This window comes from Nyctereutes procyonoides, unplaced genomic scaffold (assembly GCF_905146905.1).
Source record: "Nyctereutes procyonoides isolate TBG_1078 unplaced genomic scaffold, NYPRO_anot_genome, whole genome shotgun sequence".
NCBI classification, from domain to species: Eukaryota; Metazoa; Chordata; class Mammalia; order Carnivora; family Canidae; genus Nyctereutes; species Nyctereutes procyonoides.
Genome location: NW_026575049.1, coordinates 19088920 through 19115071, shown reverse-complemented (window position 1 = coordinate 19115071; position 26152 = coordinate 19088920). Strand labels below are relative to the sequence as shown.

Below are 26152 nucleotides of genomic sequence, written 5' to 3'. Positions count from 1 at the left end.
TTCATGGTGGTTGCCATTTCCATGTAATGGAATAATTGACAATAAGATAAGACGTTTTCAGACACACCCCATTTCACCGGAAATGCACTTGGAGAAATTAAAACATTTTACTAAAATACGAAATAGACATAATAATAATTTATAGGGTGGAACAGCAGTCCTGGAGGAAAAAAAAAACACATTTCTTTTTTTTTTTTTTGAATTGATAAAGCAAGTAAAATGCAAATGAAACAGTTCTTATGATTTCCGTTCCCTTTTCCAATATATCTGGGATGAATAAGAATAGTTAGCATCCTTGTTTGTAAATTGTTTTTGTTATCAGTCAGGATTTTTATTACCCAAAATGTTTTTTGTGTTATGGAGCAGATATATTTGTATCATATTAATTAGGGAAACTGATAAGTATCATACAGGATTCAATTATCCTCCCTATTAAATCTGAGCATTTCTCTGCAGCACATAAGGTGTTCACTTTCTGGTGCGCGGCAAAAGGAAAACTGGATGGTTTCCTGGCCTGGTTTTCAGTTAGGGGATGTTCTTCTGTTGGGGGCCCAGGCGGCAGAGATTCATATTTAAGGAGATGGGCTCCATCCTCTGGCTGGAGAAAAACCTGCAGTCCACCAATTAGGTTAGTTGCTATAGTGACACAGTCTTGTCATTTTTCTCCCATCGGGGAAGAATTGCCAGGAAAAGCGGAAAGAGGATGGGGGTCCTCCGTGGCTTTCTCTGAGGCGCACAGTCGGTGGTCTGGGGACGTGGACAGCAGGGCAGGCGCTTCGTGACTCGTCGGTTTGGCGGATGATGAGCCTGGAGGAGGAAGTTGGAACTCCTTCATCTTGTCTGGGGAAACCTCTTTCCCTGCGGCTTAGAGAGAGCTGGCTTATGCTGTCGGCCCCTCGGCGGATCTGCAGCAGAGGCCTTGGCCCCGAGGGACGTGGTTCTTGGGAGGGGTCGGGCCGGCCCCGGGGCCACCAGGCCGGTGTGACGGTGTCGGGGTGCTCGTCGTGGGCGACGTGGTCGTCTTTGCTCTCTGGCTACGGCAGCGGGGCTCCCCCGCCACCGGGGGATGGAGAACACGGTGGATGAGCTAGTGGAGTGTCGTGGGACACCACGCCTTGACTTTGACACTCGTGCGCAGTATTTGGCGAAAAGGTGGGGGGCGCTGTGCTGTCCCCACTGGGAGGGGCTTGTCGGACCGACATTGCCGACACGTAAATATTTCCGACATGCACTTCTTCGCCAATTAATCCCATCAAAATTGCCTTGTAGCTCTGAGTCAAATCTCACCTCTTCGGCTGCAATGATGAGAAGCTACAACTTCTGAATTGTTTTTAATCCATTAGAATCCTAACCGAGCATGGGCTCTCGGATGTTGCATTTTCTTTATAAATATAATTTATTGCATAGTTAGGAGAGATTAGACTATGCTACTTTCCTGCTGTTGAGATTTTATATCTGGAGTTCTTGGAGAGCTAAATTTGAAAATACTGGGCTTAATGAAGTGATGCCACTCATAGGTTTTTTTTCTCTCATCTCGGGTTCTTTTTTTTCTTTTTTCCCCCCTTTTCTCCTGTGTGTTTTTGTCTGTTGAATTTCTGGCTGGAGAGGATGTGGTGTTGGTTTCTTTCAACTTCATAGAGAGAAGTCGCCTCTGTTTTGTGGGATTTCTGTTAGCTGAGCTGGATGCCCAAGCATCAGTGAGGGAAGGGGGTTTTTTGCCCATGGAAGCGTCCACCCAGGCACAGACCCCCCCGGGGGATAAGGGTTCTGGGGAACGATGTTGGGGACAGGAGCCCCACGGCTTTCCAGGACTGTCTCCAGCATCCCTCTTGTCACTGAGGACAGAGGACAGCCGATCCCATAAAGGGGGACTTCGTCCCACCGTCGACTTGCTGGGTCTGCTTGGCACCGGGCCTCCGGGCTGCATCCGACCCTCGAAGTTCCTGCTCGAGACTCGCCACTCGACATCCACGGAATGACATGTGTAGATCAACTTTTGTGGCATGAAGTATTTTCAGGTGACTTTTATGGGCGTAATTATAGGGAAATGTTATGATAATGTGGCAGTAGAAAAGAGAAGAAAAGCAAAACATTAAAATCCCCATTTCTTTATATAGCTTCGCAGCTGCGCCGATTTAGAAGGGCTCGTTTCTGCATTAAAATGTGGTGCTCTGGAGTTAATGACCTCTACAGAATGCCACCTGTCACCCAGAGCGCCGTGGGTGACGGCCGAGAGATGGGGAGGAGATCGACGAGGAGGACCGGGACTGGGGTCTCCTGCTTTGCAGGGATTGGAGACTGAAGTGAGAGCTGAAGAGAGGATGAGGGCCGGTGGCCCTGCTCGTTGTCATCTGTCTGGGGGGACGGTCACAGGCTGTGCTCTGGGGCCCACGCCAGCCCACGCGGCTCACAGAACACAGTGGTATCCCTTTTTAAATGGTGCTTTTGCTTGCCATTCGTGGACCCTCAGAGCCAGAGTTTGGGGCTCCAGGGCAACCCCAGAGTGCCCTGGCTTCTGCAGGGCCTCCCTCGGTGCCTGAGCCCCCACTCCCCGTCCCTGAGAGCCCCACGGAGTGTCCCCAGCTCCCGGAGGCTGCAGCTTACATACTCTGGTCCACAGCTTTCCAGACCCTGCCCGGCAGCACGGACTGCAACTCCGGGCGGGCAGCACAAGCTATCTGGATGGCTGGGCTTTCCAGAAACCCGAGCAGCTGGCAGCAGATCGGGGCGACTGTCCTCTGCACCGTGGCGGATGTGGTGGAGGGCTCTGGAGGCTTTGTCACGAGCACTTATTAAAATGGCTGCCAGGACCGAGTGTGCAAGCCCTGCTGTCTCTACTGGGCACACGGGACTCCCGCGGCTCTGGGAGGGCGGCCCAGCTCCACTCCGGCGGCGGCCTGGGCCCGGCGGGACCCTGGGAGAGAGCTCTCGTCCCCCAGAACTGCCGCCTCCCCTCCTGTCCCCGCCAGTCTCCTGCTGTGGAGGGCCTGGCCCCGGGGCGCCTGCCAGGGCACCTGGCCGACCTTGCACATCAGTTGAAGGAGGCGGGTGGTGGCCCCAGTCCTCTGTGTCTCCAGCTGATTCCTGTAACTAGGAATTAGGGGCCCTGGGCTGGAGAGGCAGACGGGGGCTTGGGCCCCGGGGGCGGTGGGGGGGCTCGCGGCCTGCGGGGGGTGGGGGGTGGGGGCGGGCTACAGCCCAGGGTCTGCCCCAAGTCCCCTTGCATCCCGCAGCCTTCTGTGTCCCTGCCTGGTCTGCAGCGGGGTCCCTGCATCGTGACCCTGCCTGGACACACCTGCATTGTCTGCACTGCTGCCTCTGCCTCCAGGCTGGCCGCTTGAGACCCCCGCCCATGCTCCCCCTCGCCCCCCCCATCACGCAGCACTAGCCCCCCTGCTCAGGTCCCTCAGGCCTCCTGGAGCCGACTTTGCTGTCAGGGTGGGACTGTCCATCCCTCTGTCCTGGCCTGGCCGAGCCCAGCACCGAGGCCTCCACCATGGGGCTCCCCTTTTAGGAAGCTGGTGTGCGCACATGTTGTCACCTGCACAGCCCGGTCTGTGTCACCGCGATGTTCCGCTTGCTGCCAGGTCCCCTCGAACAGTAGCACCCTGCACTGCTGCCCAACGCAGAGGGGAGCCGGGACCTGGACTGGGCCTGGGGCTGTCCCCCAGTGTTAGAGAGCCTCTTCCTCCAGGAAGCCTCCCTGGAACACACTGCCTCCTCCCCCCTCCAGCGCAGGGCGTGTTCATCTGGGTGCTGGCTGTCACTGCAAGCTAATGTCCTCCTACATTAGTCTCTGAGCTCTGGGCACAACCTCAGGCCACTAGGGGACTGGTGGCCTGATTCCCCAGCAAACTGCCTCAACTGTGCGCTGTGACTGGGGTGGGGGCTGGGAGCCTGGGGGTCTGGGGGCCTAAGGGCTGGGGGCAGGACCAAAGGGCTGAAGGCCTAGCCGATGGGCTGGGGGCGTGGTCGAGTGCCTAGGGGTGTGGCCAAAGGGTGGGGCGTGGTCGAGTGACAAGGGGCGTGGCCGAAGGGTGGGGCGGGGTTGCGGGGGCTGGGGCGTGGCCTAAGTCTGGGGGCGTGGCCTGCCGGCTAGGGGCGGGGCTGGAGAGCTGTCTGAAGCGGGGCCTGCTGAAACTCTGAGAATCCCTGTTTCTAAAGTGTTAAAACTGATCAGAAGGACTGAAAACGAGGGACACAGAGTGAGACTGTGTGGAACCCTGACAAAATGTTCAGTACTTTATAAAGCATCCCTGAGCAGGATGCACGATGCCAGAAGTGTCCCTGTGACCGTCCCCTCCAGTACCTGGCTCCTGCCCTGGGGCCTCCACCACCCACTGCCCTATGCTCCTGAGCACCTGTCCCTTCCCATGTCCCTGTGGTTTGGGGTTTCTCCCCTCAGCACTGTGAACACAGCATCCCTGGCCCTCCCCTGCAGGCCGGGGCTCCTGCTCTAGCTTCCCAGCCCACTGTCCATGCTGGTGTTCCCTGGTTTGTAGAGGAAGACTCTGGCCCTGGGGCCCAGCTCGTGGGGGTGACAAGCAAATGACTGTTTCTGTGGCCGAGGGGCCAGCGGGGTTGGGGGGTGGACGGTGCTCAGCCACAGGCACCCCCCTAGCAGGTGGACCTGCCTGGCTTCTCCCCTCTGCTCAGCCGGCCCTTCCCAGCTGGACCCAGACCTCTGGAAAGGCTGAGGGCTGCAGGAGGAGGGGTCTCCGCATGTTTTTCTCCTCCCCAGAGCCGGAACCAGCGCGGGGTTCACGTGTTGTAACTTCTCCACACATAGCTGTGTCTCCGATGGTGAGAGCGCCCTTTGGAGGCTGTAGACTTTCCTGATCCTGCCGCGGCAGGGAGCCCCTCCGCCCTTCTCGTCATCGACCCACCCACCCAATTTTCCCACTTTTGAGGGGGCGGTACAGTCCTTGGACAGGATTCACAGATTTCTGTCTCTAGCTCAGTGGAACACATTTCATACGTGCCTTTCCCTCCAGAAAGTTCTGCTGCTGGCAGGACCTTTGGCTGCCTAGAAATGCCTTCAATTCAGTCCTGGTGGGGGAGGCTGGCGGGGCTCCAGCGTGCCCCTTCTGTTGACTGGTCGCTGGGCCTTGGCTGGGCCCGTGAGCCCTCTGCTGGGGGGGGGGGTGGCACCCAGGGCCAGTGGGCCCGCGCTGGCAAAGCATTCAGACCCACCGCCCACCAGGATGCCTGGTGTGACTCAGGTCGTCAGTGTTTCCAGTGCCGTCTTCCTGACATTCTTCCTTCCTTCTTTTCGGGGTGAAAATAAATCGTCCCTCCCTAGTCCTTGCACTGTCTATGGGTGAGCACGGAGAAGTCGCTTAGCTCACACGCACGGGGGTGCTGCTGTCTCTGTGGGTGCTGCCCCGCAAAGATGCACGTTCTGGTGCGTCAGACAGCACTCCTGCAAACACACGTGCACACCCCTGCATGGGCCTCCCTGCAGCCCCCAGACCCAGCGTGCACATCACGTGTCACTGTCACCCTCAGACGTATGCTGAGCTGAACCTGTGGCTGGTGCCCTGCCCCGTCGGCCATCCTGGGAGACCCCCGATTTGGTAAGACAGGGAATGGTTAAGGTTGACTCTTTCTGAAGATTTTCCCAGCCATGGAGATGGCATCCACAGGTGTGGCCCATCAGCATCCTTTGCCAACGAGGAGAGGGAGATGGTGTGACGGGAGGCCTCTCCCCCGCCCCATCCCTCCGTGCCGTGTCTGTGTTTCTACGCACATGTATGTGTGTGTGTGTACGTGTCTACAAGCAACACAGACACATCCTGCAGCTTCCCTTTCGGGGTCTCCGTTTCCCTCCCCAAGCTGATGGTGCTGAGATTTTATAGCAAGAAGAGTGGAGCTGAGACCCCGGGCCTGCAGGGGTTCCATGTCCGCTGCAGAGTCCCACGTGGAGGCCACAGATTGCAGAGCAGCCCCCGGGGCGCCCCCGGCCCCCGCATCCCGGGGACTGTTGTTTGCTTTCTGCCTCAGCTCCGTGGGCTGAAGGACCAGTGGGATTTCACTTGTAGTTCACATAATGAAGTAGGAACACCGCTGGACAAACAGCCCTGGTGTGCTTTCAAACAAGGGGTGGGTCCCCTGGGTCCCCTGCTGCAGAGAGCGCTCCCTGCACATCGAGGGCCCCCCACGCCTAGCGGAGCGCGCGGCACCAGCGCTGTGCCCATTTCCGCCCTGGCTGACTTGGAGAGTAAACCTTGTCAAAACATTCCTTGACACGTAGCAGGCATGACAGGCTCTTCCCATAACGAGGTGGCTAATTGAGAAGTGAGTCATCGGGGATGTAGCACGTAGTAACGCTGGGGGGTTGGCTCCCACCTTCCTCTGGTCCCTGCCTTGCGACACCCCTCTGTATCACAGAGCGCACCCCACCGCAGCCACCTCGGGGCTCCCCGCCTTCCTGCGAGGGCCGGGGGAGCCTGGGGGTGCAGCTGGGCCCTGCGGTACTGCCCACGGGTGGCTGGTGCTGGGCAGGTGTCTCTTCGCCCTGAGAGGAGCAAATGAGGAGGAGAAATGGGGGCACATGCTTGGGGTCCTGGGAGAGGCACAGCCCAGAAGGCCTGACTCCCCATCGTGTCCCCGCTGGTGGCCAGGGGCTCCTGCCCTAGGGGGCCCTGTCTCTCTGACCCGCTGGCCTCTGCCTAGGGCTCCCCGACTCCAGCCCAGCCCAGCAGGCCCTCCCAGGCACTTGGTCCCCACCTCCCCTGCCAGCCCCCCTGGGCCGCACCCCAGCCTTGCGCCCACCAGCCGGGTGTCACGGCCACCGCGAGCCTGGCCGCCACTCCCTCACACCAGCGGCTTGTGAGTCTGCAGCTCCCTGCCTGGGCTGCTCGCCCTCCTCCTGCGGAGCCTCCTCCCTGCCCCCCAGGACCCGGCTCGCCCTCCCAGCGGGTGCAGCGCTGTGGACCAGGCTTGGCCCTGTGTGCCCGGCCTGGCTCCTGCCCCACTGTGAGCAGACCCCAGTCCCCTTCACCCTGCGGTCTGGTCCCGAGTGCACTTTCTACACTCGTTTTCAGTCCACCGCCCCTGATACCGGCTCCTGCAGTGGGATGTGCTCTGGAGATGCTGCTAGAACGAGGAGGGCTCTGGTGCCTCTGCTTGCCTCCTGAATGCCCTGGGGTCCAGGCTTGGGGGGCCAGGTGGGAGGGGGTGCCTGAGGTCCCCGGGGAGAGGGGAGGACTGGGCTCTGCTGACCTCCTGTGTTGGCTTCTGAGCGGATCATCCTGGGGTGCAGGAGGCGGCAGGAAGGTTGTGGGGCAGGCCCTCTCACGGACAGCTGTGCAGGCACAGGGGCTCTGCTGGAGCAAGGCTGATGCCGTTCTCACACTGGGGGTGCGGGTAAATGCTTGCTGCTGACCTGGGAGGCCTCACGGCCCTGCCACACCCACCCAGTGGCCAGCAGACCCGACTGCCCATGGGGGGTGCTGTCCTCGGGCCCTGGACAGGGCAGCGGAACCCTGGACAGGGCAGCGGGACCCCGGACAGAGCAGGGGAGCCTGGGGGGGGGCTCCTTTCCCTGCCCTGGAGCTCCAGGCCCGAGCAGGAGGGAGACCGAGGCCCGCCTTCTCGGCTCCCGCCGTGGGCCCCAGGCCTGTGCGCTCAGCCTTGGAAGCAGCACCGCCGGCCCCCCCAGAAGCAGGTGAGGGCATGTCTGCCCCCCCCCCCCCGGAGCGCGCAGGGCCCGAGCTCAGCACCTCAGGAGCCAAGGGCTGCAGTGGGGTTTTCTGAGCATGGCTGCAGGGATGAGGGGCAGGTAGCCAGGCCTCTGAACCCTAGGGACACCCTGCCCCCACCGAGCCCACCTAGTCCCCGCCAGCATGGGGGCTCTGGCGGCGGGGAGGGCTGACCTCTCATTCCCTCTCCTCTGAGGGTTTGCATGAGGGCTCGGGAGCCACTGTGCCGGCGAATGTCTCTGAGATCGCGCGCCGGCCTGAAAGCCCGCTGGAGGTCGTGGCGATGGAGGGGCCTTCGTGGCTTGGTCCCCCGTGTGCCGGGGTCCACGGTCTCCCGTCCACAGCCAGCCGGGAGAGGGGCCCGGAGAAATGCACTCGCTGTCTTCTCAGCATCTGATTTCTCAGCATCTGATTTGATTGGTTTCATTAAGTGTCGAGGACGGTTGGTGTGAAGCACTCCCAGACCTTGAAGCTTTGGGGTTCCACTGGCGGGGGGCTGAGCGGTTCTGGGAAGCGCTTTCATAGGATGATTTTTTTTCCCCAGTGAGAACGCTAAGGCCTTGGAAGCTGTCTGAAATGCCGGTGGACTCGACACGAGTGGCCTCTCTTTCAAAAAAGCACTTTGGCTCTATTTTTGAATGATTTTTCTGCTGTAGTATCTGTTACCTGATAGCATGTCCCCAGATAGAGCTGGATACCATTAACGGGGTGTATAGGACTCGCGTTAATTAATTGATGCTAATTTATGTTCCTCGGCTGCTGCGTGGCGGTGGCTAAAGCTCACTGGCCACGCAGGGTCTCCTCGTGCTCCTGAGCGCTTGCTGTGTTTCCTTCTCCGCTGGCTTCTTTCGGGGGGCTCTGCTGGCCGTAGGAGTGCTCTGGGTTGCCAGGACCCCTCACGGCCTGGAGCTCCCAGCGGCCCTAGGAGGGTCACCTGGAGAACCAGGGTGCCATCAGCGGCCTGAAAACGCAGCGCCAGGGACATGGCCCTGGGAGGGGGCTGCGGACGCCCAGAGACCAGGGCTTCTGTCCACACAGCAGGCAGGACGCAGCTCTGCACTTCGCGTAACCACGGCCTCCGCGGGTCAGATTCCCACCGGGGGGGGGGGGGCGGGGGCTGCTGGCGCAGCCGGTTCTCCCTGCAGCTCGGGACAACGCATGGTGCAAGGTTCCAGGGCCGACCTGGGAGTCCAGGGAGGGTTCCTGGTGGCCCTCCCCAAGGCCTGACAGTTCCCGAGCGTTGGCGAGGCGCAGCAGGGCCCTTGCCTCCCTCCTGCATGGCATCTCCACTTGGGAGGAGATTTAAGCCCTCGGGAAAGGCAGTGCCTCTGGGCCTCCCAAGTCCGCGCCCCGTGGGTTTGTGTCGACGCTGGGCTGTGACCCTGGAGGAGCTGTGGACCAAGGTTTCTCCGTCGCCCTGCTCTCTCCCACTGCGAGTCAGAGAGCGCTCCTCTGGATTGACCGCCAGTGTCAGTGCCAGTGGATGCTGGTTTGGCCGCTCGGGGGCTAGTGTGGAGGTGGGGTCGCACCCCGTCAGACCCAGACTTGGAAGAGTAGCTGTAGCAGGTGTGGCTACCTGCTGGCGGCAGAGCTTTTAGCAACTTCTGATCCACTAAGCTCAGGAGGAGACATCACATCCCAAGCCCACGGGGGTCCTTGTCAACTGCACGTATTTGGGTTCCAGTAGCAGCCCAGGCTGAGACCCGTCACCCCAGAGCCCGCCCCTCCGGGACTCCTCATGTGCCCTTTGCACGCAGGGCTCTCGCCTGTTCCGGGGTCTCCCATCGACACCCTCATCCTTCTCAAATTCCTGGCAGTTCCTACACTCAGGGCTTTGGGGGCAGAGGCTGGATCTGAGGCATGAAGGGGCACATGTGGCCACCACGTCAGGGTTCTGGGAGCCCTGGCACCAGGCTCGGCCGAGCAGGCTCCCAGGTCCCTGTGGGCCACGGTCGGGAAGGCGCGCTCTGGCGTCTCCGTGCCGCTCGGCCACTGGCCTCATGGGTCCGTGTGCAGCAAGCCCGGCGCACCCCGTGCCCGTTTTCCCCGGGGTCCTCGTGACCGTCATCCGAGGTGGATGCTTCTGTTCTTGTTGTCGGGGTAAATGGGGCTCAGGGAAGGTACGGGACACGCCCGGGCCCCCTGGCAGGTGGCATTGGAGCCGACCGGAGCCCCGAGCCTGTGCTTCTGACTCTGGGGTTCTGGGCACCCAGCCATGGCTCTGCCAGCAGAGCGAGAAGCACCCTGGGCCCCTGGAGCGTGTCCATCCTTCCCTCGGCCGTCCGCGGAGTCCCCTGACCATCCTGGGCCCGGGGAGGGGGCGGTCACCAAGGGCTCCAACCTGGAGCCTTGTTCCGGTGGGTCGGTCCCCAGCCTAGTCACGGGAGACAGAACCAACATACCAGACGGCTCCGCGAGAGGGGCTGGGTGCCTCTGTGACAACCGGGTCTCCATCTTTACCGTTTCCAGGTTAAAATTGAGTCAGAAGTTTTGAAAAAAATGGATGGAGGGAGGATGGGGCTCGGTGTTCTCAGACCACATTAGCCCCGTCACGCGGCCCCCAGCAGCGGGGAGATGGATTAGCCCCGGGTACCCACTTGGCTTCCCCGACTGCTGGGGGCGGGGGGCGGAGGGGACACTGGCACCTGCTCCTGGCGTGAGCGGGGCCCTCGTCCCATCACCAGGAGCACAGCTGGGGCTCACCTCCCGTTGCTCCTGGGCTCCCGCACGAGCTCCTCGGCTGCCGGGGCCCCTTTTCCGGGCGCCTGCCTCCCCCATCAGACTGTGAGCCCCAGGATGACATGGCTGGGACCGAGGTGGCTTGGAGTCCAGACCCCTGCCCAGGGCCCGGAGCTCTGGATGAGTGTTTTACAGCTAGCTCCGGTCCCTTCTACCTTAAAGCCTTAGCAGTAAGCTCACCTGTCCTGTTAGCACCTGAGTGATGAGGTCACAGGGAGGTGGGGTCCCAGCGGGTCCCCGTCCTTAACCTCCTGTGGGAGCAGCAGGGGAGCATGTGAGGACGGCACTGAGGTGCAGGCTGGGCGAGGGCCCCGTGGGGAGGGTGGCTGGCGCTGCAGGGCCCCGAGCTGGGGTCCAGGGCCAGGGGGGCGGGGCTGGCTGCCCAGACCCTCCCCGCAGCCCCCAGGCGGAAGATGGCAGGGACAGTCAGAGCTCTCTGACAGGTGATATCACCTGGCTCCTCTTTTCCCCTCTAATTATGAAATCTATATTTGCCGTAAGACATACGATGGTAAAAATCACTGTGAGGGAAATAAGTCGTTCGTACTCTGGTGGCTCTGAGACAGAGTGAGCGTGCGAGGTTGTCCTTGGGCCCCAGTGCTGGGCCGTGGCCTCTCCCCGTGTCTCCACATGTGCCTCTGCTGCAGGGAGGGCGCAGGGCGAGGCTGCGGGTCTGTGCTGGGGTGCCTCCCGTGCCCTGCCCCGCGCCCCCCTGACCTCCCAGGTGCACAGCTGGCCCTGCCGGCTGAGGATGGTCACAGGCCCCAGTGGCCGGTCTGCCCACCGACCGAGCATGCAGCCAGCCCGGCTCCTGGACCTGAGCCCCCTGCCCCGGAACTACCTGGCCAGGTTCAGTCGTCAGGATGGGCCGGTGCATAGCAGTGACCTAGAGCCGGGCACCCAGCTTGGCCTCGCTCACCTGTAAGACCAGGATGGCTCCGTGCGGCCCTCGCAGGTGAACGTCCATGAAGGACTCTGACCTCGTCCACCTGGGGACAGGTAGGGACCTTGGCCTGCGGGGGTGGAGCTGGGGGCCGGCCCCCTGCACAGGTTAACGATATGTGACCACATCCCATGCCTGGCACCATAGGCCAGACTCGCCGGTAGCTGCCATGTGGGGCAATGTACCTGGGGTTCATTCCTTAGGGAAGTGGGGTATAGGGGAGACCTATGCACAGGCCCCATCGTTTGGGCCCCCAGAGGTTCTGGGGGTGATGTCTCAGTGAGAAACGCACACGCCCCTCCTGCTTGCTCGGCAGGACAGGTGTCATGCCCTCTGACGGCCCGGATGGCTGGGCTCCTGGAAGGACCTGGGGAGGGAGGCCTGCGCCATCCCGCAGCCCCCTGTGGCCCTAACCCAGGGCTGGTGCCCTGCAGAGACCGGCCTGGGCAGTCCCTGAAAGTCCTCCCAGCCTGATGGCATCGACCAGGCGCTTGGTTCCCTGAAGCACTGGCCCTGGGGAACGTTCTGGAGGGTATTCACTAGTTCGTAACCCCCCGCTCTGTGCCACAGTAGAGTCTCTAGGGTCTTCCCTGGCCTCAGCAAGGGCACGTTTCCGGGGAAAGGGGGCATCCATTCCGGGGAGGGGATGCATGCGGGGCTCTCCAAACGCAGGCTCTGCCCTGTCCTGGATGGGGCCCGGATGGGAACACGCGAGGGGGCTGGACACCCCTGCAGAAGCAGCGTGGGGGTGCAGGCCCCAGACCCCTCAGCTTCCCACAGCCCCGGGGCCAGCGGCATCGCTCATACAGGTGTAGTGGTGGTGGCATTCGCCGGCGAGACTGCGGGGGGCGATAGCCTTGCGACTCCAGTGGAAAGCAAAGCTCCACTTAGCGACAGGAGGCCTCAGGCTGGAGAGGGCGTGAGGCGTGGCCTCCATGGGCACTGCTTGGGGAGCCTGAGTGTCCGTGGGGAGCAGAAACTGGCCACTGTGAAATTTGGGGGAAGGCCCCTCCTCTGGGAAGCCCTCCTGGCTCTGCCCGCCACACTGTGCCCACCGCACTCGCCTCCCCGCCTGGCGGCCCGAGGCCTTGGTGGCAAAGGAGACGATGAGGAGCAGAGACCCGGAGGCTCCGACCCCGCGCTTGTTTGCAAAGCTCCCTCCCTTGGGACCCACGTCCCCTGAGTGAGAGGGTGTCCCCAGGGTGCCCGGGACGGCCCGCCTCCCACTGCCTCTCAGCGTCGCGGACACACCCCGGCCAGGAGGTCACGGCCTCTGCTCTGCTCAGACACATGCGGAAAAATGGAAAATACTCACATCTGAGATGAGGGCAGGCTCGGCTGCGCTGGCGGGTGGGCCCGGGGGTGTGGACGCGCATGTCCTGTGCGCACGTGGGTCTCTCCGGGTGTCTGTGTGTGCGTGTGTGCACACATGTTCATTCCAACATAGCTGCTCTCCAGTGCTTCTTCCCCCACTATGGGATGTTCCAGAGCAGAGGGCTTCCTGGAGGAAGCGGAGGGTGGGGCCCCAGCAGTCTTTAGTGTCAGCAGCCCAGTCCTGCCCCCGTCCTGCCCCCTCCTGCCCCCCATCCTGCCCCGTCCTGCCCCCTCCTGTCCCATCCTGCCCAGTCCTACCCCCTCCTGTCCTGCCCTGCCCCCTTCTGCCCTGTCCTGCCCCTGTCCTGCTCCCTGTCCTGCCTCTCCCTGCCCCCCATCCTGCCTTGTCCTGCCCCTGTCCTGCTCTCTGTCCTGCTCTCTGTCCTGCCTCTTCCTGCCCCCTGTCCTGCTCCAATCCTATTCCCCGTCCTGCCCCTGTCCTGCCCCAACCTGCTCCCTGTCCTGCCCCTTCCTGCCCCCCATCCTGCCTGGTCCTCCCCCTCCCTGTCCTGCTCCCTGTCCTGCCCTGTCCTCCCCTGTCCTTCCCCTTCCTGCCCCCTGTCCTGCTCCAATCCTATTCCCCATCCTGCCCCCATCCTGCCCCAACCTGCGCCTGTCCTGCCCCATCCTACCCCCATCCTGCCCTGTCTTCCCCTGTCCTACCCCCATCCTACCCCCCTCCTGCCCCATCCTGTCCCCCCCATCCTGCCCCATCTTCCCCCCATCCCCCATTCTGCCCCATCTACTTACAGACTTAAAACAGCTGTGTTCAGTGGGTTCGGGTGGTCCTGTAGATTTGTCAGACACCAGGTGACAGTAAAAGTCACCCCTGAATCCCACCAGTGCTGCCCCTGCTCCCTGCCTGGCAATGCCGGGATGGACAGGACGGGGCCCGGCGCAGGAGGGGCCCACGTGGATGAGTATGCATGGCTGCCCAGGGCAGGGGGTAGGGAAGACCCTGCCCTCCGCGTCCTTGCAGGTCCGAGATAGCCGGGTCCTGGGCGCGCGTCCCCCTCCTGGCAGCCCTGCGCCGGCTGGACCGTGAGGAGCGCTGTGCGTGGGCCCGGGACGCCGTGGACACCTGCTCCTCTGAAGTTCCAAGTTGTGAAATTTTCATCTCAATTAACGTTAACAATAAGTCTGGGGAGGAAAATTCGCATTGGAAATTAAGCGGCCCCTTTTGGTATCTCACGTCGGCGCGAAGGCCAGCTGATTATTTTTATATTACGATCCCCAGGCGTTGTCAGATTGATTAATAAATTTGCTGAAAACCCATTACCTCTTAATAAATTAATCTTGGTAGTTGAGGGATGACTTTGCTCTGACCTCTGAGTGTGGCTCTCTGGGTGCCTGCGTGGGGTCATCCTTCTCCCCGTGGACAGGGCACGTGTGGGGCGGCCACAATCCCTGGTCCCTTAAAAGTAGTGTCAGCTGCCTCTCCGCGGATGCAGCTGCGACCTGAGGCACGAGGCACGAGGAGAGGGCGCCCTGGGTCTCGCTGCTCCTGTGCCTCCTGGGCCTGGGCCAGCCTGCCCCGTGGGTCCTCAGGCCGGGGACTCATCCCACATGAGCACCACCAGTGGGGCTCTGCTCCTCCTGATCTGGGCACGGACTTGGCTCCGAGCTTCCTGGCGGCCGAGGTGAGCAGGGAAGTCCCCTGGGTGTGCGGCTCTCACTGTCCACTGGGACGTCTCTACGGTGCCACCACGGCCGATCACCGCCCACCGCAGACCCACGTGGGTCAACAGCCTTGTCCCCACGGAGTCCGGGCTGGGCCCGCCCCTTCCAGTGCCTGGTGGGACCTAAGGGAGCCTGAGGGTCAGGGCCCGGCCTCCCGGGGACGCACAGCGGAGCCCCTGCTGACACGGGGTCATGGGGCCGCTCTCAGCTGCACAGGTGCCTGCTTGGGACAGAACCTGCATCCTGCCCCTGGTCGTCCCCGCCCCCTCTCCCCTGCACTGTGACTTCCACCCTGCCCTGGGCCCTGACTCCCCTCCCACCCCCTCTGCCCTGCACTGTGACCTCCACCCTGCCCTGGGCCCCTGACTCCCCTCCTACCTTCTCCGCAGACCCCACCTCCACCTGCCCCTCACCTGCTCTCCACCCTCCCGTCCCTCCTTTCCCTGCACTGGCCTTGTCATGCTCACCATCCCAGTGGCCAAGCCCTGGGCCGCCCCCGAGGCCTCCTGTGCTGGGGCCTTGCCGTATCTAGCTCCTCCACAGCCTGCTGGTGGTCCTGCTCCTGGGGTGGCCCCATCACTGCTTACAGGACACCCCTACCCCTGCACAGTAGGGTCTGAAGGCAGGATGAGCAGAGGCGCCCGGCTCCACGGGGGCGTCATCCTGAGGCCTCATGGATCATCGGGGCTCCGGCAGATGATCCTGTCGGGTCTTCCAGCGGCGCTCGGCAGCTGACCCAGCTGAGACCTCCACCAGGCTTTGTGGGCGGGCGTCCGTCCTCCAGGGTGGAGCACAGATCCTGGCCTTCGTGGGGCCACCCAGGCCGCGGTCCTGCCAGCCGCCTGGCCCCCCACGTGTGCCCGCCGTACCCGCCCTGCTGCCTCGGCCTTGACCTCTCCCGTCAGGGGGTCGAGGAGAAGCAAAGGCTGGAAGGCGGTGCCAATCGGCCTGGGACGCTCCACCGTTAACTTGGTGGGTGCTACCCGAGGACTAATTAAACCAGATGGCGGTAAACCCCGAGTGCAGGCACAGAGACACTTTTACATTTAAGTTGATCAAAATTAGGTGCCGCAGCATATGCTGGTGGAGATTAAGGACGTTTAACTACATATTAACGGCTTCTCCCCATCCTCGTCCTGGTGATGTCAGCACAGCCCTGCCCCCCCGCGGTCCCCTCGGTGTCACGGGGACCTCGGGGCCCCGGTTTAGGTGCAACATCACTGTGTGGGAACGGGGCCTGACCCCCCGTGGGCATCGGGAGCCCGGGAACCTCCCCCAGGCCAGGGGTGGGGTGGACGCTGTCCCAAGGCCGTCTCCGCGGTGATGCGGCAGTGACTGTGGCTCTGCAGGGCCAGCCTGAGTCTGCGGGACACCCCGGGTCCTGTTTGTCACTGCGTCCCTGGCTGGTGGAGGGCAGACTCTCGCTTTCTGGGGGTCGGGGTGCAGGCTTGGGGGGGACCTCTTCCCAGACCCCCAGACCGCGTGCACGGTGGGGCAGGGGCGCCCCAGGGTGCGGGGCAGGCAGGGCCCTGGGGGCCCCGGGTGCACGCTGCCTGCCTCTGGGCCCGTTCTCTGAGCACAGGGCGCTCACTCCGCTCTGCTGCCTTTAGAAACACCCGTGTGGGTCGTGTTCTTATCGGAGTTCACAGGACACACTCGGCCGTTTCGGAGCACACGCTCCATCGGCGTTGGGCAGGTCCCGGTGTGTGCGGCCACCCCTGCCCGCTCACGGAGGTTTCCATCTCCCTGAGGAAGCCCCAGCCGCCCTCCCTGAAGCCCCCACCCTCACCGTCCTGGAGGTGAAGGCCGAGGGATCCCCCTCTGGACGGGGCGGGGGGACATCAGCAGAGGGTCTGGGCACTCGGGCAGATGCGTGTCGTCTGCCCTCCCCACCCCAGGCAGGGAAACAAAGACAGAGACCCTGCTCCAGGCTGGGCTTGGGGTCTGGCTGTGTGGCTTCCCCAGACCTTGGGGACAGCCCGGGGACGTCCTGCTGGGGACGTTCCTCAGGCCGCTGTCCCGTCTGCCCGGCAGTGTCGGCTCGGGCTGGATCAGGCCTGGTGCTCCATGTGCGGCAGGCACGTGGTGGGAGCCGAGCTCCTTGGCCCCGTCTGCCTACCTGCCAGCACGTGTGCCCCCCCTACCCTGCGTCCTCCTCCCTTCGGTGGACGTCTGGGGGCACACGGCCTGCGGACCTGACTCTGCCCGGGACCCTGGAGGCCGGTGTGTCCAGCACGCACACATCCGGGGCTTCTGCCTGAGGGCTTGGCTCGGGGCCACTGGGGCTTAGATCGTGTCCGGGTGGGAGGCAGCCCCGGGCCGGGAGGCAGCAGACCCGGGCTGTGCCCCCACCCCCTCCCGTCCTGCAGCCTGGACACTGGATCCTTTCACCCAGGGGCAGCGGGGAGGCTGGAGGGCGTGATCCCTGGGGCCAGGGCTCTGTGGGTCCCCGGGGCCAGGCCTCCCTCCCTCCTACCCTCTCCCCTTCCTCCTTCCTTCCCCCGCCGGCATCTCTGGGCAGGCACAGAGGGGGTGAAGTCCTGGCAAAGCCCACTCTGTTTTCCAGCCCAGTGACGCTCACATGTGACAGCAGAGGGGACAGTCCTCCTCAAAAGCCCCTTTGTTTATTCTGGCTAATTAAGAAATAGCAGCAGGCCTGGAAGGGGGCCCCGGCTCCACGTCCTCTCTGGAAGTCGGCCATGGTCATAGGGGCCGGACGGGCACAGCCAGCGGCTGAGCAGGATTCGGGGAGGACCTCTCAGGCCCAGCACCGTGACCTGCGGCCGCCCGCCGGCCTCCAGCCCAGGCTCGGCCTTCTTGTCCTGCAGAGGCCGGGAAGCTGAGATGACTGGGGGGTGGGCGTGGGGTCTGGGCCCTGGGGGCGCACTGGGAGCCCCGGGGCAGGGGCGGGTCTCAGCTTCGGGGTCTGTGAAATGGGACGGTGCAGGCGCTGAGGATGCTCAGGGCTCTCCCTGCACGCCCGTGCCCGGGGGCCCCACAGCGGGCTGCAGTCTCTGCACCTGCGGGGCGGGGAGAGTCTGAAGGGGCCCCTGGGGTCCCCGTCCTCGGCCCAGTGGATGATCCTCCAAGCCCCCGTCTGCTCAGCTGCGTGGACTCTCAGGGACGAGGACATTCGTGTGCACGCTCTCCGTCGGGGGCTGTCCCAGGGGGTCAGGCTTCTCCTGCCCACGACCATGCGAGCTGCAGGGCTGTGCCTGGCTGAGGGGGGCTCCCCCGTATTTGCCCCTCGCCTGTCACGGCCAGGGCTGGGGGTGGCGGCTGCAGCTTCTGATCAGTGTCATAACGAAAGAGCTCTCACCTCTGAGTGTTGACGGGACCCACCCGACGCTGGCGTTTGGCTCCGACTCTTACAGATTCCCCGAAGCTGCTCCAGTGCTCAGCTGGACGCATGGTGACCGGGACCCAGATGAGCTGCTCGGCGTCCTGGGGCCTCGGTTTATGGGTCTATGTAACGGGTGCGGGAGCAGAGGGAGGCGGAGCCCCGTGAGGCCTCCGTGGCCAGTGGCACAGGGAGTGATGTGCCCAGAACCAGCCATCCCCGCCTGCGACCTCATCGCGCGGGGACCCAGGGACCCTCCTGCCGCCCCTCCCACGTGCCACAAGGGACTCCTCAAGCTGCAGGGTCCTCCAGAGGCGGGCGGGTGGGTGATTGCAGCCAGTTTATATGCCCTCAGAAGGGGACCATCCCCCCCCAAGGTCACTGGGAGGCTGTGGGGTCGCCCCTCATGTCCCCACGGTGCTGGGCGGACGGTCACTCTGAGACGGGCGGATGCTCTCGCCTGGTGCCCTGAAAGCTGCTCTCACCTGCACGGAAGCCGTATGTGCGGCCGGAGGAGGGACAGGGCGTTAACAGGATGAGAGGGCCGCCTTCCTCCCGGCGATCCCAATCCCATCCCAGGTCCCCACATGCGGCCCCGCACGCGCCCGTCCCCCCCCCCGCCCCAGTCCCCCGGGAGTCACCGAGGAGCTCTGGAGGGCGGGCCTGAGTCTGCAGAGTGGGCCGGGAGTGAGGGCGCCTGGGGACACTGGGACCTTGTGCAATCAACAGGCTCTTAGGGGCTGACCCCAAGCAGAGAGCTCTGGGGTAGTTTAAATTTGAAAATTAACATGAAATCAAAAGAGACAGAGTAATTTTTCATTCTGCTTGAAAGGTTATTTGCTTTCTCAGCTGATGCTTAGTGTACTGATACATGATGTCAAAAGGTAAATGATTTTAAACCAGATTCAATTTAAATTTCATTACATATTTGTAGGAGATGGAGCCTCCAAGAATCCCTCGCCTTCTCTTGGAGGATCTTTCACTTTTAATAACTCTGGTGCCTAATGCCCTAATCTATTTATTATGCAACCATGTAGCAGGGGCGATGCTTCTCACGCTCCCCAGAAACCCGCTTGGGATGCCTGAAACAGGCCTGCAGCTCCAAGGGCGGCCATCCAGGGGGCCAAGCGCCTTCCGACCGTCCGGGGAGATGCGGGCTCTGGACCCGGTTCCCAGAAGCCGCCAGGCCCCAGCATGCTGCGAGCGGAGGCAGGCTGTGCCCTCCAGGGGCCTCAGTGTCCCCATCTGCAGCGTGGACAGCCTGCGCCCTAAGGCTGCACGCCTTACATCCAGCCTTTCCTCCAAAGGAAGTGGCAGGAGCCCGATTCTGAGGCCTGGAGGCCCGGGGTGCGGACGTACAGTGGGCACTCAGCCTCTCTGTGCCTGGTGGCCTCACCGAGACGGGCGGGATAGTGTCCCCTCGAGGGCTGTGTCCACCTGGGCCTCAGAATGGCCCTGTTTGGAAGTAGGGTCTTCGCAGGTGTAACTAGTTAAGGAGAGGTCACACTGGGGTGGGGTGGACCTGCCCTCTGTGACCGGGATCCCTGTAAGAAGAGGAGGGGACGCAGAGACTCCGGCACATGGAGAGGAGGAAGCAACCCATAAGGGTCGCAGCCACAGAGAGAGACCCAGCCTCGCCCACGCCTGGACCCAGACCTCTCCCCGTCAGGCCACGGTGCCTCCTCCTCCCTCGGTCTGGGGAGTGAGAAGTGGGAATGGCCCATTTCCGTTGTGTCCTGGCCTCCCCCCTCCCAGCTGTTGAGTGGCCGCAGGTGCAGAGGGCCAGCCGCAGAGGGAGGACAGAGCTCTCCGGAGAGCCAGGGGCAGGCACACAGGACACACCTCGACGGATGGTATAGAGGCTCCAGTCTAGAAGTTTCCGTCAGCACAGGCCTGCCATTGCTAGCTGACCCCGGGCTCCAGCTGGGGCCTGCAAGGGTCCCGGGGACTGCGGGGAGGGCCAGGGTCCAACAGGTCACCGCCCCGTCCGTGCTCCCTGGCCGGCTGCTGGAAGAGCCCAGGGGTGGGTTGCGGCATGCCCACGTGCAAAAACGTGTCTGTTTGCAGGGGGGTCGTGCCCCTGGATGGAATTTGTGGAAATCAATTGCTGGCGAAATCTTCCCACCGCGGCTGTAACACTGCGGGACCCAGGGCTCGGAGGGCAGGGCTGTGAGTGGGCTTTCCCCGGCCCACCCACTTCACCCATCACCCCGTATCACACAGTCCTCCGGCTTCCCGTACCAGCAGGATGCTGCTTTCAAGTGCACACCCGGGCACTTTAAAAATAATAACGTTAGTGCATCAGGGAGACATTTCTCCCCGGTATGGGTTTACTTTGTTTTGCAACGTCGGCCAGGGAGGAACAGGGGGTCGCAGGTCACGGCCCGGGCCCCCGGGGGCAAAGCTTGGACGCTGAGCGCGCCTGTGCCCGGCCCAGGCCCTGCGCCCTGGCCTCCCGCCTCCGCCCCCGCTGCGGCTCTCGGGCTGGCTCGTTCCGGCGCGCACAGGGAGAGCTTGAGATAATCGCCCGGGCATTAATCGCCGTTAAACTGGGGATAAAAACAAAGGGATCCTGGAGCACCGTGCGCAGGGTGGCCGCTGTGTCCGCGGTGTGCGGTGTGGAGGCCAACTGTGGGGCTTCAGGGATCTGCCCGGGTGCCGGGACGCGAGGATGTGGGGGGCGCCCGGCCCGAGGGGAGCGAAGGAAGGTCGGGCAGGAGGGCAGCGGAGCCACTTGGCGTCCAGCGGTCTAGGCCTGCGTGGCACCTCGTCTGCCCTCGTGGGGAGGACAGCCCATCGTCCCGGGCTCCGGGCTCTGCTGGGAGGTCCCAGGAGCAGACCCCAGGGAGCCCCCACCTCCGGTCAGCAGTGCCGGGAGGGCGGGCGGGCTGGGGCGCGGCTGGCTCGCCACCTGTCGCCGCTCCCATGTCCACGGGGAATGCATCTGTCTGTCGCCAAGGAACAGGGCATTGGTGAGCCCCGGGGTGAGCCGCTGGACTTCTGTCTCTCCCGGGGGGGACGCCTGGAGGCAGCGGCCCCCGCGCTGACTCCTGGAGGTCATAGGGCCCTGGAAATCAGGCGGTTCCTGCGGGGCTTCCTGCCCCGCATCCTGTCCACGCATCGTGGGAGCCCTGGGAGCCCATGGGTGTTGCCCACCACCCCAAGCGAGGACTCATGGCGGTGAGGCCAGAGCAAGCAGGGGCCTGCTGAAGTGGGATGTGCCTCTCCGCGGCTCTGCAACACCGTGGGCCTGCGGGGACCTGCCTTGCGTCCGGCCTGTCCTGGGGCAGCAGGGGATGGAGAATGCGGCCGCCCGGGCAGCCAGAGAAGCCCGAGGGGCTGGGACCCCCGGACCCCTGGGGGAGGCCGGGCAGGACACCGAGGGCCGGCAAGCAATTGCGGACGGCCAGGGGCCGCGTGGACGGGCTGGGGGCAGCATCAGCCCCGCGCCCCCCGCTTCATCCCAGCCTCCCACTCCCTGGTCTGTGTCTTGCTCTCGTCACATGCCAGCACGGGGCCTGCCTGCCCTGGGCCGTCCCCCTGACCCACACAGGTCCCAGCGGCCAGGTGTCTGTGGCCAGCAGCAGCTGGGGCGGGCTCTGATTGGGCTGGAGGGTTTGGGGTGGAGACCTAAGGAGCAGGGGATGTCAGGGGCGTCGGTTGCCAGGGACAGGCAGGTCCCAGCACCTCCCACAGTGGACACTGATTGGCTTTGGCCCATTTCCAACCTGGTGCTCACCACGTAGGGTCTGGAAGGTGGTGGTTGTGACGGGCTCAGCCCCCGTGATGCTGACATGGGGACAGGCCGTGGCTCCACCCAGTGTGTGATCTGCTGAATTAAAATGGTTTGTGTGAAGGAGGAAGTGAGATGCGACATGAAGGGGTTGGACAGAGAGGCGACAGTGTGTGCCGTGGGTGCAGGCGGGAGGGAGACGCACACACCCCACGTACCCGGCTGTACCCCGCCCCTCCCCACCCAGGTCCTGGCACCCAGAGTGCGGGTCTCTCCCCGGAGGAGGCTCCTGCAGGTGTCAGTGAAGCCCAGCATCTCTCTGACTGTGACCTTTGACCCCTTGTTGATGTAAAATCAATCTGAAGGGTCAGGATCATTTTTAATAATGTGAAGATATTTATGCACCGAGAAATTCCCTTTTGTGGGGTGAGACCTGGAGGCAGGACGCGTGCAGAGGTTCCCGTGAACACCACGCTCAGGACTCAGTGTGCACAGCCCTGGATCGGGGGTGCATGCTGTTTGTCTGCAGAGCCACAGCTGCTCTGCTCCGACGTGTAGCTGAAGGTCCCTCTGCACACGGGTGAGGCTGTTGCTCCGGGCTGGATTCTCTCCCCCAAAACGGGTGTGTGGACATCACGACCCTTAGGATCTCGGAGGGTGACCTTATGGAAAGAGCAGCGTCGCAGACGGCCCCAGCTGAGATGAGGCTGCAGTGGAGCTGTGCGGCGGTGCTCCAGCGTGACTGGTGTCCCCACAACAACAGGGCAGCGTGGAGATGCGTGACACCCATGGGGAGACGGGCAGTGAACCCAAGGGCAGGGGTTGGCCCTGAACCCCGAGATGCCGGCAAAGCCCCGGGAGCCGGGAGGGCAGGGCACACATTCCACTCGCGGCCCCGCAAAGAAGCAGCCGTGCCCACTCCTCACGCTGGATCTCCAGAGCTGCTGGAGAACCGCCCCGTCGGCGGGACTTCATTGCGGGCATCCCAGAAAGCCATGCCTCCTGCATCAGCCACCAGCCTGCAGCTGCCTCTGATTGGCAGGCGGATTGTCCTTCCCGCCTGAGCCTGGCCCTGGGCCCACCACCTGCTGTGGCCTCCACACCCCTGGCCCCCCGTCACCTGGCCGTGCTGCATGGGGGAAACGCCACCTGCCCCAGTCTGCCAGATGCCCTCATGCCTCCCTGGTCACGGCCAGAAGGTGACCCTACCGACCCTGCCCCGTCTCCCCCCAGGAGGAAGGGCCGGCCCCGGGCCTTTGTGTGGAGCTCCCACAGCACGGAGCTTCCCCGGGTTCAGGCTGCAGCGGAGGTGGGGCGGGGGATGGCCCTGGATGCCTGGGAGCTCTGGGTGCTGGGGGCACGGGCTGAGGAGCAGGGACCGGGTGGTGGGGTCATACACAGGGGAGCCCGGGCGCGGGGGCGCTGCTCAGGGCCGGCGCTGGGTGGGGTGGGGTGCAGGGCGGGGGCACAGCAAAGAGCACCGGGAGAAACCAGAGATCACAGCCTTGCTGCCCAGAGGACAGGAGACACAGTCACGCCGGCAGCACACTCAACACGCAGAACAGACACAGTGCACAGACCACACAGACGTGTGGGCAGTGCCCATGGACAACACGCAGTGCACATGCATGGACAGTGTACATACACTCACAGACCACACAGACACGTGGGCAGTGCACACATGTGCATAAGGCAACACACAGTGTATGCAATGCATGTACAGACCACACAGACACGTGGGCAGTGCTATAGGCAACACACATGGTGTACACACATGCATGCTTGAACACAGACATACATATGGGCACATGATACAGAGAGATGGACATTTCACACATCTGCACACAGATACCACAAACATGCACGTGGACCATGCACGTGCACATCCAAACACAGCACACACACATACATGGACAATGCACACACACAGACAGTGCTCACACATGCACAAACACATGTGGTACATAGCACATGGCACATTGTCACATGGACAGGGCACAAACATGAATGTACAAACACAACAGGCACACACAACGCACATATGGTCAGTACACACATGCAAACACACGTGGACAGTATACACGTGCACACAGACACAACATGCAATGCACACCCAGTGCACACATTTGCATGTACAAATAACACACATGGACACACTTGGAGAGTACACGATGCACACATGGACAGTGCACACACATGCACACAGGCACACATGGACACGCACATGTGCACACACAGTACACACACACAGTGCACATGCACACACGCACATCCACAAGCACACATGGATGCTCCCATCGCCCTGGTGTGGCCGGTGCGGGGTGCCCCCAGAGGTGAGCACCCGCCAGCCTTGCCAGAAGTCTGGGTGACCAGCTGCCACCTGAAGATTTGTTCACTTGACCTCCAGACCCCCGATGTGGGGAAGATGGAGAACCGCCTTCTGGCTGCAGCTGGGCCCCTGCGGCATTGCTGGGGCAGAGGGCTGTCTGCGAGGCTCCATACCCTCGGGGTCCCAGCGGGGACGTGGCCCAAGGGGCAGGAACTGTTCCTTGGGTGGATGCAGACTCTTTGAAACCACTCCTCTTTCCCTCTATTGCACGTGTGGGTCACTGTGAGCTTTCCCTAGTGCTGGGGTCTGTCCCTGCCCTGCAGGGGTTCTGGGAGGGTCAGCTTCCTTCTTGGGTGGGGATGCTGCCCGTTTGCTCCAGGGACATGGGTCCCCTGCTGGCCCTGTGACTGCTGGGAGCCAGGGCCTGAGACCAGGGTCCATGTGAGCAGAGTGAGCAGCCCCCCGGCCTGGTGCCAAATCAAGGTGCCTACTTGGCCTTCTCTTCTGGAAGCTCCTCCCCCTTCCAGCCCCTGGAGGGGCCGCATCCCCTGCTCGTCCCCCTTCTCCACCTCACAGCCGGGCCGGGGACATCTGCTCTCCCCTCGCCCTCTGCTTTTGTGGCCCTGTCTTCTCTGCTTGCAGATCCCCACCTCCCTCTTGTGAGGACCCTGTGAGGACACTGGGCCCCCAAAACCCAGCGTCGTCCCCCATGTCAAGACTCCCGACTTTGTCACATCCACAAAGACCGGGAATTAGGTCATGCCGAGGGGTGGGGTCCCACCTTGGCTGACCCCTGGGGGTCGGGGAGCCCCCTGGTCCCTGGCTTTTGGGTGCGTCACCCTTGCTCTGCCAGCAGCCCTCAAGCCAGCGTGGGTCAGGTCCCCGAGCAGCCTGGGAGGGTGCAGTGGTTCTCCCCATCTGGTGTCTGACACAGCAGGTCGGGGCTGGGGCAGCAGGGAGCTCCCGACAATGCCGGGGGACCACCCTTTGCAGGTTGGAGCGCCCTCTGTACCATGTGCTCACAGACCCCGTGGGTGGGAGGTGAGATGCCACCGGCCTTGCCGTATTGACAGGGAAGAGGGCACCTTGTGAGGCCCAAGCCGTGGCCTCCACGCAAAGGGGACACTGCGACTGTGCAGCTGGGGGGGGTCCCCTCCACTCCTGCAGGAGCCTGGAGGAGCTCCCCGAACCAGGGCCCTGGTGGGCACAGCGGGAGACCCGTCCTTGGAGCCTTTGTCCCCGGGAGGGCCAGGATGGGCGTCCGAGTGCACTTGCTCCTCCGACTCCGCGCGGCGAGCGGCTTTGCACAGCTGACCACACAGGGCGCCCGCTGCACGGGAGCTCCCGGGGGACATCGCGCATTGTTTCCTCCTTCCTGGTCCTTGCAAGAAGAGACAATGTCCCGTGAATGCATTTGCATGTTGATCACGCTGTCATTATGTATCTCAGAGTTTTTATCGAGAGAAGAATGAGATAATCATGTTGGTATATACTGAATAGACTTAAAAAGATTGCAAGATGGCACTTTCATTGGAAGAGGGGAATTAGTTTAAAAATATGCTGTCAAAATATGTTGTTCTAAATGCTGAGTTGATGGTTCTTTTGTTTTGCTTTGTTTCTTGAATGTGTCATTAGGAAAAATTAACAATGGCATCAACTGTGGGACGGGCTGCAGCTCCTTGGCGAGGGGTGTGGAGTTGTCCTTGTCATTTCAAAAAATGATTTCTCTGCCTTTAAATATTAGATTTCTCATTAGGAAGGCTCATCAGAAGCTTTTTTTCTCATTTTGTGAAAGTCAGATGTGTGCGTTTGGAGAAATCAGATGTAAGATGCCACAAACTGGGGCCGCGGTGCTCCCCCGGGTCAGCACCGCCTCCCCCTTGCCCAGTGTGGGGGCCCCGTCCAGCCCTGGAGGCTTCGGGGGGGCAGGGGGTGGGGGGTCTTCCACACTGGGATCTGAGCCCCTGGAGGTGGACTTTGGTGGCAGCGTGCCCAGCGTGCCCACAGTGGCCTCTCACCGCCTCTGGGGTCTCTCTGAACCAACGGTGTGTTTCGGAGCCCTGCATAGTCCTGCCCGCAGAGGACACTTGGGGAACACGCCTGGGAACGGATGGGCAGGTGCTGTGACGTCCAGGAAGGCAGGTGTGTCTGCATCAGCGGGTGAATGAATGATGCCCTGTGCAAAGGCGGGCTGAGCGGCCTAGCGGGACCAGATGCAGGGGAGGGCTGTGTGCTGACCCTGGAAATCCCTGGGGCCCGGGTGATGGGCAGCTCCCAGCTGCCCCCGGGTCCTTACTCTCCCCCTCCCCCT

At 62.6% G+C, this 26152-nt stretch overlaps 1 protein-coding gene across 1 annotated transcript in view; it reads left to right on the top strand.

The window, feature by feature from the left end:
* TAFA5 (TAFA chemokine like family member 5) overlaps positions 1–26152 on the top strand; it is a 156762-nt gene that overhangs the window by 2145 nt on the left and 128465 nt on the right. The window lies entirely within an intron of this gene.